This window comes from Oryza sativa, chromosome 10 (genome assembly GCF_034140825.1).
Source record: "Oryza sativa Japonica Group chromosome 10, ASM3414082v1".
In the NCBI taxonomy this organism is placed as follows: Eukaryota; Viridiplantae; Streptophyta; class Magnoliopsida; order Poales; family Poaceae; genus Oryza; species Oryza sativa.
In genome coordinates, this window is record NC_089044.1 from 6,141,879 (window position 1) to 6,155,681 (window position 13,803).

Below are 13,803 nucleotides of genomic sequence, written 5' to 3' on the forward strand. Positions count from 1 at the left end.
CATCGGCTGCAGCACTCCTCCATCGCCGACGTCACGGAAGACACAAGCGGCGTTAATATCCATCTAGCCACCGTTACTGACTATTCATCCAACCACCACATTAATTACTGGCTATATACAGTACTCATGAAGTACTGATAAAACTCAATACTATATTTGGCACAACCGAGCGCACCCTTAATGGGAGGTGGAGAAAGACGCCGTCCAATCAGCGGGGAGTCGTGACTCATGAGAGGCCTCCATCTTCAGCTTCACACTAGGTATCAATGCTGGGATGAACACCTTTTCACGTCTAGTGGGTGTTTGCACACCCGTGAAGCGAATGTGGGGCTTTCGCGGAGGACTTTCCGGTGACTGGTGAGTAGGACGAGGCGTCCCTACTGTTCTGGCGGCTGTTCCCTTTCTCCGATTCGGTGAACGCTGCAGCGGCAAGACATTCACCAATCCTACAGGACGACATTGGCACGTCGTTCCCCTAGAAAAACCAGACGTTGATCGACTTCTTATGGCCGATTGTCTGATGTTGGTCTTTGGTAGGGGGTTGGTGTAAGATCACAATGTCGACTAGAGGGGTGGATAGGCGATATAAAATTAAATTACATCTAACAAAACTAACCCAAGTTGCTAGGCATGGTGAAGGATAACTCTAACTAGGCAACTAAGTTATGTTTTGCATTTCTAGGGTGATAAGGGCTCAAGTATGTCTCTATGAATGTAAATTGCAAAAAAGTAAATGCAATAAGTAAATGAGACAAGAGACAAGGAATTTTTCACCCGAGGTTTGGAAACTTGCTGGTTTTCTAATCCCCGTTGAGGCGAGTCCAAATTCACCACTAGCTTTAAAATTTGTAAAATAAATCATCCGAAGAAATTGTTCAATTTAACCTAGAGCTAATTCCTCAAATTAATAAATGCAAATAATAATCGGAATCGGCATGTGGAATTTTTCTTGGATTCTACATGTCAAAATATGCTAACAGGATTTTTAGTGGAATTTTCAGAGCATTGGAAATAATTTTAACCAATTAAAATAAGCAAAGTGCAATATTTAAATCCCTGGAAATCCTTTTCCTTTTCTTTTTCCCTTTTTCCATCCTTTTTCCCCCTCTTTTCCTCCTTTGGGCCGCCGGCCCATCTCTCCCGCCCCCTCCCGAAGTCCAGGTTGCCTCCCCCTCACTCCCTCGGGCGCTGACAGGTGGGGCCCACCTGTCAGCACCTTCCCCAACCTCCAGCCGGTCGGCAACCGCCGGCGCCCCACCTCCTCCACTCCGCGCCCCGCGCCCGCGTTGCCGCGCCCACGTCGCCGCCCCCTTCCCCACGCCTTCCCGCCCCGCGCGCGCCCCGTAAGGGCGGGATTCGGTTTGAATCCCCCCCAACTCTCTCTCCCCACTCCCCCACGTCGGCGAGAAATTCGGCCGCCTCCCGGCCTCGTCCGCCCCTCCCGAGCCCATATAAACCATCCCCGCATTCTCCTCCTCCTTTTTCCTTTTTCCATCGGCCGCTCCCGAGCTCTCCATCGCTCCCGCGCCGCTACACCCGCCGCCGCCGCCTTTTCCACTCCTCCGGCCGCCGCTAACGCCGCCGCCGAGCCGCGTCGTCGTCGTCTTCGGGTTCGCACCGCCGAGGGCTACCTCGTCCACCCCTCCTCCGTCGAATTCCGCCATCGGAGCCCGCCGTTCGTCGCGTGCCGGTGAGCCCTTCCATAGCCGCCGCCGTCGGCCATGGCTCTCGCTCGCCGTGGACACCCTCTCCCCCTCTAACCTCTCTCACTTCCTCTCTTAGGGTGTCCCGGAGCTCGGCCGCCGTTCGCCGTCGCCCTCCGGTCGCTCACCGTCGTCGTTTGCCATCGTCTCCTCCCACGCCGGCCGAACCCCGGTGAGAACTCCCTCCCCTTCTCTTCCTCTCGCGCGCGCCGCCGCTCCTCGCGTGCGCGTCGCCGTGATGCGCCGCCGTCTTCTCGCCGGCCGCCGCTGTCGGTGGCCGCTTGCCGCCGCCGCCCTCGCCATAACCGGCCGGCCGGCTTGAAGCCGAGCCGAGCCAGGCCGCCTCCACCCCCCCTCTTTTTTGGAGCCGCGGCCGGTGGGGCCCGCCTGCCAGCCGCCCCCTCTCCCTCTCTTTGTGCCACTGCCAGTGGGGCCCACATGCCGGCGCCCCTCCCTCTCACTCTCGAGCCGCTGACCCGTGGGGCCCGCATGTCGGCGCCGCCCCCGCCTTGCTGACGTCAGCCCTGGGGCAATATTGCGCAATAAATTGTTAAGGCTTTTCTTTAATAGTAAAAACACACAGAATCTTCTGAAAATCATAACTAATTCATCCGACCTCCGATTAAGTCCATTCAAGTCTCAGTAAATCAAGAAAAATGTGTAGAATCCATTAAAAATGGTTTTGTTCTCTGTTTCAGTAGTCTTATAGCATGTTTTGCTTGTGTGCTTTGTTTGTCGCGTAGATTTCGGCTGTTTCGTCGATCCGCGGTTCCTCGAAGACGTTGCTGTGGTCTCATCAGTGCGAGAGCAAGGCAAGTCATACATTACAATTGATCATATTGTACCCAATTTACAATTGTCCCGCATTTCTATTAAATATTGCATTGTTTTACAATATCATGTGGGATGGGTCCTATTACTCAGCTTTATGTTGTTTCCCTTACGCCATTGATAACTTGGGTATTAAAATGACTAGATGTTGGTTTAGGAGATCCTTAGCCATGCTTAGTTCAACTAGTGCACAAAGGGGGATCTCATTAAAGCATAGACTTGATTATCGGCATAGCTTTGGTTTAGTGCCACCGTAATGGTGTTGGTTAATTAAAATACACGTCATGGTGGGCTGTGGGTGCATGGTTTTGCTAGTCGTGCTCATGGCAGTTAAGGACCGGTTCGCGGGATGCCCTGGAAGAACTTACCGTACTTACCACAAGCCAGCATGGGCAACGGCTGGGCTCGTAGTGTAGCTTTTCTCTAGCCGACGTACCCAGGCGAGGGTGGGCGTGATGGAGTTGGGTCGGCCGGGGTGTCCGGTTGATCGGCTACCGGATTCACTGCGGCACGAAAGGGGGGCTGCCCGTTGCCTGCTGGGGACGGGGGCGAACCCTAAGGTGTGGTGCGATCGGTTAGAGGGGGTTATGCAAAGGGTCCTGTCACGGCCTCCTTCCGGTATGTCGTGGTGGCATGTCGGCGCACGGGAACGTGTCGTGGGGCTGTGTCTTGTGGGTACAGTTGTACACCTCTGATCAGAGTAAAACTATTCGAATAGCCGTGCCCGCGGTTATGGGCGGTCGACCAGATTCACCGTGATTAGTTTCACCCCTAGTTAGCTTTTGGAACTGGTTAGTTCAGGTGGTGGTTTGGGCCTGTTGCAACGTGGTGTAGCGTTGGACAGTGATTGGTTAATATGGGTTAATTACTACAACTGTTTTACTGCTTTCAACTTCTGCTTTGAAATGCCGGCTTTATGCGAAAGGACCTTTAGCCTCCCTTGGATATATCTTGCATCATACCTCCTTTTCCGGTATGACTTGCTGAGTACAGTGGGCAGTACTCAGTCTTGCTCTCTTTTCCCCCACACCAGAGTTGAAGATCTTCTCAGTTGGAGATGTCTCGAAGAGGTTGGTTTTATCGCTGTCGTCAAGGATTGCCTGTGGAATGGAATCGCCCGCTGCAGGAGTCAAGTCTTCAGGCTTAGCTCGCTTTTATCTTTTTCCGCTGCATTTGTAATCTTTTGTATTTTTGTAAGACGTGGATCTGTATGTCAACAATTGTCGTTTGTGTACCCTGGCTGGTCCTGGACAGGGGTTTAATACACATTCAGCTTAGAGATTCTGGTTCATGAATTTCTGGGCGTGACAACCACTCAAAACCACGAAGCCACCGCAAGGCCCCTTCGTCAAGGGGTGGGCAAGGTGGGAGCCGACCCACGAAGTGGACTACTCAAGCCTCGATCATTAGGGTAGTTCTTCCTTCACTCCGAAGGTAGTGAACTCCAAACCACTCACAACCGGCACCGAGCCTTCTCCACAATCTCCTTGGAGACGGGCAAGCACCTCCACAAGCCGTCTAGGAGGCGGCGACCTCCAAGAGTAATAAGCGATGACCTAGCTCGGAGATGATCAAAGGCCACACTAGCTCTAGAATGAAGCAATGCACTTGACTCTAAGCTCAAACTACTCTCAAACACCACATAAGGATGAACACAAGCTCAAGGATGTGTGTGAGGAGATGCAAGGGATGTATGCAAATGAAGCAAGTACCAAGAGAGTCCCCTTGCTGCTAGGGGGGGGTATTATATCCCCGCCCACAAAAACAAGCCATTGGGGTCAAATTCCCCAACTTCTGTTGCCTATCGATCAGACCGCCATGGGGTGGCTAGTTAGACCGCCCACAAATATAACAAATAGAAAAGTAGTCGTTACAGTGCATTTAATGCCCTGGCAACAGCCTGCCGGTCAGAATGCCTTCAGCTCGGTCACACCAACATCGGCTCTCATCGGCTTAGTCTTGATAGGCCAAGGCCACACAAAAGACACGGCAGCCACCTGGTCAGACCGAACTGAGCACAGTCACACCGGTTGGACATGCCGGCCAGACCGGCCGGTGGCCCTCGGTTAGACCGGTGACGGCACTGGCGCCTCGGTCTTGCGAGACCGAGGCCACACCATTCGGTATAGCCACCGCTCGTTCACACCGGCCCTGGTCCGATCAGACCGGCCAGTCACGCACGGTCAAACCGGCATGTGGCACATGGTCAGACCGGCCACAGAGAGGGAGAAAAGAAATATGTAGTCGAACCAAGTGACAATACATATGATCTAATGTGGCATTTTGATCATCTTTTTGCTTAGGTTATTACCTCTCTTAATAGTATGACCAAGCTTAGAAATAAACCTAGCAAAATTTGATCGCTCAACGTCTCGATCAATTTAAAATAAAACGCTAGATTCACCGTCTTGGTTCCATTTCTTTGCGCCATTAATTTTAATCCTTGGTGATCATCCATGGCATATGCATCATGTAGTCCTAACTCAAAATGCATAACTCAAATAGAATAGTTAGTCCATAATTAGCGCTTATCATTAATTATCAAAATTAACAACGCGAGCATAGATGCTTCAGCTGGACCCCTTTGTATCCTCCTCAGTGAAGGCGAGTGCACGGTTGAATAGGGTGCCGAGGGGGCTAGATCCAGGTTCGGCCAAACCAAACATCGTGGCCACCACCCGACCCCTTGTCGCGCTTGACCAGAGGCAAGATCGCTAGGGGTTCCAGTATCTGTGGTTCGCAATATTCAAGCATTAAGACCAATAGATTGGTGGGTTCGATCTCCTCTCGAGGCGGAAAGTGGAGTTGGAATCGGAGAGGGAGATCAAGACCTTCCTGTCACACCCTGATTTTCGTTTCAGGATTTATAAATTATTTAATAAATTATTATCAGAATTTATATTCATTAATTTACAAGTGAAGTTAAATGTGGGAAATAAAATTTCCTAAATATAAAGCATGGATGGATTTAATTTTTATTAAATTCTCCATGGTTAATTATACTCTCTGGAATTTTCTCGGATTTTTCGGAGCTCAATTATTAATTTTAATCATACAAAGAGCAGTTCAGCAATTATTTAAATATTAAATTAATCATTAAATGGTCTGATTATAATTTTTTTAAGTACTTTGAGTGTCCAAGTATTTTCAGGATTTTTCTTGAAATTATTTGAGCATTGGAAGTATTTTTAACAATTCAAAGATCATTTCAGTGATTAATTTAATTGGAAAAGTAATTAAAATTCACCTTTTCCTTTTCGGGCCGAATTAGGAAAAGTCCTCTCACTCTCGGCCCAGTCTCCTCTCAGCCTGCAGCCCTTTTCCTCTCTTTCCTGAAGTCTGTTTTGCGTACCTCCTTTAATCAGTGCTTGGAAGTAGAAGCCCAGCCGAAAGTCTAATTTACCTCCCTGGCACTGTTTATCTTCAAGCATGGACAGAGCCGAGCCGCCCGTGCTGTGCCCTGTGCAGCCGCCGCTTCCTCCGTTAAATCCGCCACATCCGGAGCTCCGTTTGCAAAATTAGTTGAGGGGAAATATTCCTCTTATCCTGCTCTATTCTTTCCCCCAAGAATCGGAGCAAACCGTTGAGTATTTTATCCGAATCGAACTCGTTTTTGAGTTTATCTCCAAAACCGAGTTTTTGGTTTCCCGGATCGATTTCTTGCGGGAGGAGTCCGATCTCTTCAATCCAAGGCTATAAATAGGACCCCCTAGTCCTCCTCTTTCGTTTGCCCCATCTCCCGAGTTCTCTCGTGCTCCGTAGCGCCGCCGCCACGCCGAGCAAGCCGCCGCCGTCGCCGGCCGACGCCCAGCCGCGCCGCGCCGTCGATTCCGCCGTCGCCGCCGCTTCCCCTCGCCGCCGTTAGGTGCGCACGGAGGTGAGGAACCTCGGCCGCCCTCTCCCCGCTGTCGCCGGTCGCCGGAGACCCGTCGCCGCCGTCGACCGAACCGCCGCCGCCGCACAAGCTCGTCGTCGGCCGCCGTCTCTCGTCGTTGGACGCTTTGGTGAGTACCGTTGGGTTCGTCTCGTCGTCCTCTACGCGTAGGTGTTCTCCAAAATCCCGGCCGACCACCCTAGCTCCGGCGAGGTCGCCAATCCGAGCCGGCCACCTTTGATGATGTCATCATGACATCATCGGTTTTTCTTTTTCCCGTTTTTCTAATAGATTAAATCTTCGGAAAATCATAACTAAATAACTGTAGATCCGATTCGAGTGGTTCAAGTTGCTAAATTTTTCTAAAATCAAGATCTACATGTTAAAAATATCCACATGTACTGTTTATGCTTGTTTTTGTACTGTTTTGTTGATTTTTATTCTTTTGCTTTAGTTTCCGACGTTCTGAAGGAGAGCGTTTTCATTGAGCAAGGTTCGGAAGTGTTTGCGGAAGCTCAAGGCAAGTCACACAGATCCCAAACAACCCTTTGAGCATGTTGAACCCGTTTAAAGCTATTATTTTATTTCAACTATGCATTATTTTTTAATGTCATCGGGTGGTGAACCTTTCCCCGTTAATTAATGGCCGAAGATGATCTTATTTTCCTATGGGTTATAATTTGATTAGCATGAACCTTATATGTTGGATTGGTTCAGCTAAATGCTATATGTAAGTTTGCTTAGCCATGCTTAGAAACATTAGCTAACTAAAGGGATTAATTAGAAACTATGTTACATTATTATTTTAATTATGGTTATATTTAATGGTAGCTCACGATGATTAATCGTGTGATGTTAATTAATTGATAATTAAAACCTGGTTAAGGTGGGTTGTGAGCATATGGTTTTGATGGTTGTGCTCATGACAATTAAGGACCGGTTCGCGAGCTACTGTTGTGAAACATTTACCGTGCCAACCACAAGCCAGCATGGGCAACGGCTTTACCTTTTGTATAGCATGGTTCATTATAGTGTGCCAGACTGTGAAGCGGCGAGAAGTCCGTGGGGGTCGCTGGGGAGTCCATGCCTTGTTTTATAAGGGGGTGATTATCATCCAGGAATGGTGCACTGTAGTGAGTTGTGTTGTGCGAAGGGTATTGTCACGATTTCCCCCTTTGCAATGCCGTGGTGGTATTTCGGGGCATGGCAACATGTGTGGAATCGTGTCTTGTGGGTACAGTGGTACACCTCTGGCCAGAGTAAAACTATTCGAATAGCCGTGCCCGCGGTTATGGGCGAGTTGAGCAATGTTTTTCGTGATTAGTTTCACACTACTCATCAATGTTAATAAGGTGAGAATTAATTTGACTCCTGGTTTGGAGGTTTGATCTGTACGACCGGGGTTGGTTGTTCAGGTTTGGTTGGGCCTGAGCAGCATGGGTGTGCTGTTCAGTGTTGATTAAAATTGATGATTAATTACTCTACTGTTTTACTTATCTTAAATCTTTGCTAAATGCTGCTTTTGCAAATGAGCCTATATTATGCCATCCTTTGGTATCCTTGTGCACTTGTATATTTGCTGTGTGGCTTGTTGAGTATGTCATATGCTCATTCTTGCAATAATCATCAAACCTCAGTTGAAGATAAAGGATCCAGAAGGAGAAGACGTTTGGCTTATACCCCAGTTGAGCTGCCTGTGGGAGTGGAGCTGAAGCCATCGCTAGACCGTTAATTCCGCTGTTGTTTTCTTTTCTTTTGTAAGTATGTAACGTTATTATTATGATGGGTTTGTATATTAAAATTGTCAGTTTGTGTACCTCGGCTGATTCCTGGACGAGGATTTTATGCACAAATTAGTTCGGAAATTACTAGTGAATTTCTGGGCGTGACAAGTTGGTATCAGAGCCATCTCGACTGTAGGATAAGCCAAATGGTCAAACCTTAAGGACAAATTTTCCGAAAACATGATTTGTGAAAATTTCTCCTTTCTTCCTTATCTAGAATTCTTTGCAAATTGTTTCATTGTCTACTCTCCTCTCTCGTTCAACTTGAGTAGTTCTGAAACTAGTTGTTGAAACTTGAAGACGCCAATGAGGTCTACTTATGGAGGTTAAGTAAAGTGGATCGAGGAATATGAATGTGATGATCGATCTGAAGTGCCAAGTGGTCAAGATGGAATGAAGTTTGGATCCTACCTTAGAACCTATGCCGCCAAACTATCTTTGAAGAATAGTTAGTAGGGTAGAACGCTGCTGTTTGTTTTGTGTGTAGGTATGGTTGCATTCCCGTCATTGATGTAGTTCAGTGATGAGCGTGCAACTGTACTGTCACGCCCGGAAGTTTCCCCTTTTGCTTGCTTTAAAAAAAATTGGTTAAATAAATTGTCCGAAGAAATTATCTTAATTAACCTAGAGCTAATTCCCTAATTAATAAATGCAATTAATAATTGAATTTGGCATGGTGGAATTTTTCTTGAGTTCCCCATGCTCCAATGCATTAACAAGATTTTTAATGGAAGTTTCAGAGCCTTGGAAATAATTTTAACCAATTAAAAATCACCAAAGTGCAATTTTAATCCCAGGAAAAATCATTTCTTCTTTTTCTTTTTCCTTTTTCCTCCTTTTTTTCCTCTTGTTGGGCCGTCGGCCCAGTCCACCCGTCGCCCGCGCTCGGCCTCCCCTTGTTGGCCGGCCCGTTCTCCTTCCCCCTCTCTCCAGGACGCTGACAGGTGGGGCCCACCTGTCAGGTCGTCCCCTTCCTCCAGCCACCCGCCTCCGACGGCAACCGCCGCCGAATCCGCCACGCCGCCGCCTCCTCCGCTCTTCCCGCGCCCACGCCGCGCCGCTCCCGCGTCCCCCCCACGTCGCCGCCTCTTCCCCCGCATCTCCCGGCCCGCGCGCGCGCTCGAGAGGGCGGGATTCGATTTCGAACCCACCTCTCTCACTCTCCCTCCACTCCCCACATCGCCGGCCAAATAGGGGCCATCCCCGGCCACGTCCGCCCCTCCCTCGCCCATAAAAACCCTTCCCCGAGTCCCCTCTCTCGTTTCACCCATTTCCCGTCCCCTCCCGTGCCTCCTACCGAGCTCGCGCCGCTTGTTGCTAGCGCCGCCGCTTGCCGTCGCCTTCGGCCGCGCGCCACTGCCGCTAGGGTCGCCGCCGCGCCAACCCGCCACCGCCGTTAGCTTCGCCGCCGCGAGAGCTACCTCGGCCGCCGCTCGGTTGCCGCCAATCGTCGCCGAAACGCCGCTTCTCTCGCACGCCGGTGAGCTCTCCATTTCCACCCAACTCCGGCCGGCCGCTCTAGTGGCCGTGGTCATCCTCCCCTTCCCCTAACCCGGTCATCGCCTTTCCCAGGTTGTGCTCGACCCCGTCCGCCGTTGTCGGAAGCGCCGGCCGCCGCTCGTCTCTTCCCACGCCGGTCGCCGCCATCGCCTCGGTGAGGAATCCCCTTTCCTCCTTCCTTTCCTCTCCCCCGTGAGCGCCGCCGCCCTCCGCGCGTGCGCCGTCGTCTTCGGCTGCCGCCGCCGCCTTCGCGCCGGCCGCCGCCGTCTCCCCGCGCCGCCGGTCACCGCCGGCGGTCGTGCGCCGTCGTCGCCTCGCCATGGCCGGCCGGCTTGAGCCGTGCCAAGCCAACAGCCACGCCCCTCTCCCGCCCTGTGCCGCTGCCCGGTGGGGCCCACCAGCCGGTGGACCACCCCTCCCTTTTAGCCGCCACCAGTGGGGCCCACATGCCGACGCCCCCTCCCTCTCCCCTTGTGCCGCTGCCAGTGGGGCCCGCTTGCCAGCCGCCCCCTCTCCCTCCCTTAGTGCCGCTGACCAGTGGGGCCCGCCTGTCGGCGCCGTCCCCTCCCCTCGCTGACGTCAGCCCTGGGCTTTATTGCGCAATAAATTGATTAAGGACTTTTCTTTATTAGTAAAAACACAGTTTATCTTCTAAAATTCATAAGTAATTCATCCGAGCTCCGTTTAAGTCCATTCAAGTCTCAGTAAATCAAGAAAAATGCAAAGAATCCATTAAAAATAGTTTTGTTTCCTGTTTCAGTAGTCTTATAGCATGTTTTGCTTGTGTGCTTTGTTCGTCGCGTAGGTTTCGGCCATTTATTGTTTACCTTATGCCATTGATAACTTGGGTATCAAAATGACTAGATGTTGGTTTAGGAAATGCTTAGCCATGCTTAGTTCAATTAGCACACACATGGGGATCACATTATTACATAGACTTTGACTATGAGCATAGCTTTGGATTGGTGCCACCGCAATGGTGTTAGTTAATTAAAATACATTGAATGGTGGGTTGTGGGTGCATGGTTTTGCTGGTCGCACCCATGGCAATTAAGGACCGGTTCACGGGAAACCCTGGGAGACTTACCGTGCTTACCACAAGCGGGAGTGGGTAACTGCTTGATCTGAAGTATAGCTCGACCCTTTCCTAGGCACCGGTGGCGAGGGTGGGCGTGATGGAGTTGGGTCGGCCGGGGTGTCCGGTTGTCCAGCTGCCGGATTCACCGCGGCGCAAGAGGGGACCGCCCACTGCCTTTTGAGGGGTGGGGGTGAAACCTTAGCGTGGTGTGGATGGTTAGGGGAGGGTTATGTGGAGGGTCTTGTCACGATTTCCCCCTTTGCAGTATCATGGTGATACTTCGGGGCATGGCGACATGTGTGGAATCGTGTCTTGTGGGTACAGTTGTACACCTCTGGCCAGAGTAAAACTATTCGAATAGCCGTGCCCGCGGTTATGGGCGATCAACCAGATTCACCGTGATTAGTCTCACCCCTAGTTTAGCTTAATGAACTGGTGTAGTTCAGGTGGTTGGTTGGGCCTGTTGCAACGTGGTGTAGCGTTGGACAGTGTTTGGTTAATATTGATTAATTACTACAACTGTTTTACTGCCTTCAACTACTGCTTTTAAATGCTAGCTTTATGCAAAAGAACCTCTAGCCTCCTTTGGTTATATCCTGCATCATACCTCCTCTTCCGGTATGACTTGCTGAGTACAGTGGGTAGTACTCAGTCTTGCTCTCTTTTCCCCCACACCAGAGCTGAAGATCTTCCTAGTTGGAGCTGTTTTGTCAAAGTTGGTTTCGTCGCTGCCGTCAAGGATTGCCTGTGGAGTGGAGTCGCCCGCTGCTGAAGTCAAGCTTCCCGGTTTAGCTCGCTTTTATCTTTTCCGCTGCATTTGTAATCTTTTCTATTTTTGTAAGACGTGGATCTGTATGTCAACAATTGTCGTTTGTGTACCCTGGCTGGTCCTGGACAGGGATTTAATGCACATTCAGCTTAGAAATTCTGGTTCGAGAATTTCTGGGCGTGACAAGTTGGTATCAGAGCCGACCTTGACCGTAGGACAAGCCAACTGGAAACCCTAAGAGCCCTCTGAACCCCTTTTTTTTCATCTGCATATGCCTTTTTGCACCTGGAATTGTTTTGGGAAAATTTGGAGTTTTGCCTCTTTGGTTTGCGGGAAAAATCTTGGTCGTTCTTTCGGATCGGATTTTTTTTTAAAAAAAATTAGCTCAGTCTAGGGCTTTAGAAAAATTTTAGTTGGAGTTTATTCGACAGTCAGTCGGGAATTTATTGGGGGTTATGCATTAGGTCGTGTCTATATCCGATGGGGGCAATGTTATGCGCATCATTTTCCATGCAACTAGTCTATGCATTAATTTACTGTTTAGTTGCATTAGTGTCTTTATTTGAGTTCATGAAAAATGTTCTATGCATAAAAATCATCATGCTCGGTTACTTATTTGAGTCTTCTTTTGCTTTGTTTAATTTGGATTTGAGCATGAATTGGTTCCTATCCCTTGTCTACTTTAGATGTCAGTCCTATCCCTCTTTTGCAAGCGCCGCCCCGAGCTTCAGAGTCGCCGCCCTTAGCTTTATCGCCTTCTTAGTCTGTTTGCTTGCTAGTTTTCGTGTTTAGGTTTGTTGCTTGTGGGTTAGTCGGCGGTCGATATCATGTGTCAGTGGTATGACTGCCTCAATTAGGAGTTGCGTGCCTCTTTTTCAGTGTTTTAATCAAGATTAAGATAATTGCACTTAAATTCATAAGCAAGATTAGTTTCTGAGCCCCCTGTTTTTCTTCCTTTTCTCATATTTCTACCTATCCCCTTCAGATGGAGATAAGGAATGGTTCACGCGACTCGAACAACGCCAGTGGCAGCGAAGAGCCGATCAATGGAGCACGTGCCAACGGTGCATCTGACAACAGTCCGTCCCCACCGCCCGAGAACCCAACAATTGCTCAGGTGTTGGACAATCAGACTCAGATGATGACAATGATGATGCAACAGATGCAGCAACAGTACCATCAGGTGATGCAGCAGGTGCAGCAGCAAGCACAGCTGCAGCAGCAGAACCTGCAATTTGGTCCTCCGCCTCCTCAGTCCAAATTGTTAGAATTTCTTCGTGTCAAGCCGCCCACCTTCTCAAGCACCACCAACCCAATCGAGGCCCACGACTGGCTTCATGCCATTGAGAAGAAGCTGAATCTTTTGCAATGCAACGAGCAGGAGAAGGTTGCTTTTGCTACACACCAGCTACAAGGTCCCGCTTCTATTTGGTGGGACAACTACATGGTGACCCGTCCAGCTGGGGCAGAGGTTACTTGGACAGAGTTTCGTCATAGTTTCAATAAAGCACAGGTTCCCGAGGGAATTGTGGCACAAAAGAAGAGAGTTCCGTTCCCTGCAACAAGGAACCAGAACAGTTATAGAGTATTTGCATGAGTTCAACCGCCTCGCGCGCTACGCCCCTGAGGACGTGCGTACCGATGCCGAGAGGCGGGAGAAGTTTTTGTCTGGTCTTGATGATGAATTGACTAACCAGTTGATCTCTAGAGATTATGAGGACTTTGAGAAGCTGGTGGATAAGGCTATCCGTCAGGAGGAGCACGGTAACAAAATAAACCGTAAGAGGAAGGCAGCTCAGTTCAGGACTCCCCAGGGGAAGAGTCAGAAGCCTCGTTTCACGATGGGACGTCACGGTGGACCTTCCACCATGATTATCCGACAGCACTGTCCCTACCACCCGGGTAGCTTCAACAAGAACCACCATAGTGGCAGTCACAACAACAGTGAGCAGCACAGTCTCAACCCTACTCCGAGTTCACTAAAGATTCCAGCTCAATCAGTTCAGCCAGCTCTGCCAGAACAGCCCAAGAGGTTGGGAGAAAAACCCGAACTCTGCTTCAATTGTAACAAACCCGGACACACGGTTGGAAAGTGCCCGAAGCCAAGACGTGCTGGACCCAAGTTCGTTCAGGCCCGTGTTAATCATGCATCTGCAGAGGAGGCGCAGTCAGCACCAGAGGTTATATTGGGCACATTCCCCGTCAACTCGACACCGGCAGTAATATTGTTTGATTCTGGTGCAACCCATTCCTTTATTTCCAAG

At 49.9% G+C, this 13,803-nt stretch overlaps 1 long non-coding RNA gene across 1 annotated transcript; it reads left to right on the forward strand.

Moving 5' to 3' along the window:
- Nucleotides 1-5,938: 5,938 nt before the first annotated feature.
- Nucleotides 5,939-7,310, forward strand: LOC136353600 (uncharacterized). Its single transcript, XR_010736914.1, has 2 exons — nucleotides 5,939-6,538; nucleotides 6,863-7,310. It is a non-coding gene; the product is annotated as an uncharacterized lncRNA (long non-coding RNA).
- The last annotated feature ends 6,493 nt before the right edge of the window (nucleotides 7,311-13,803 follow it).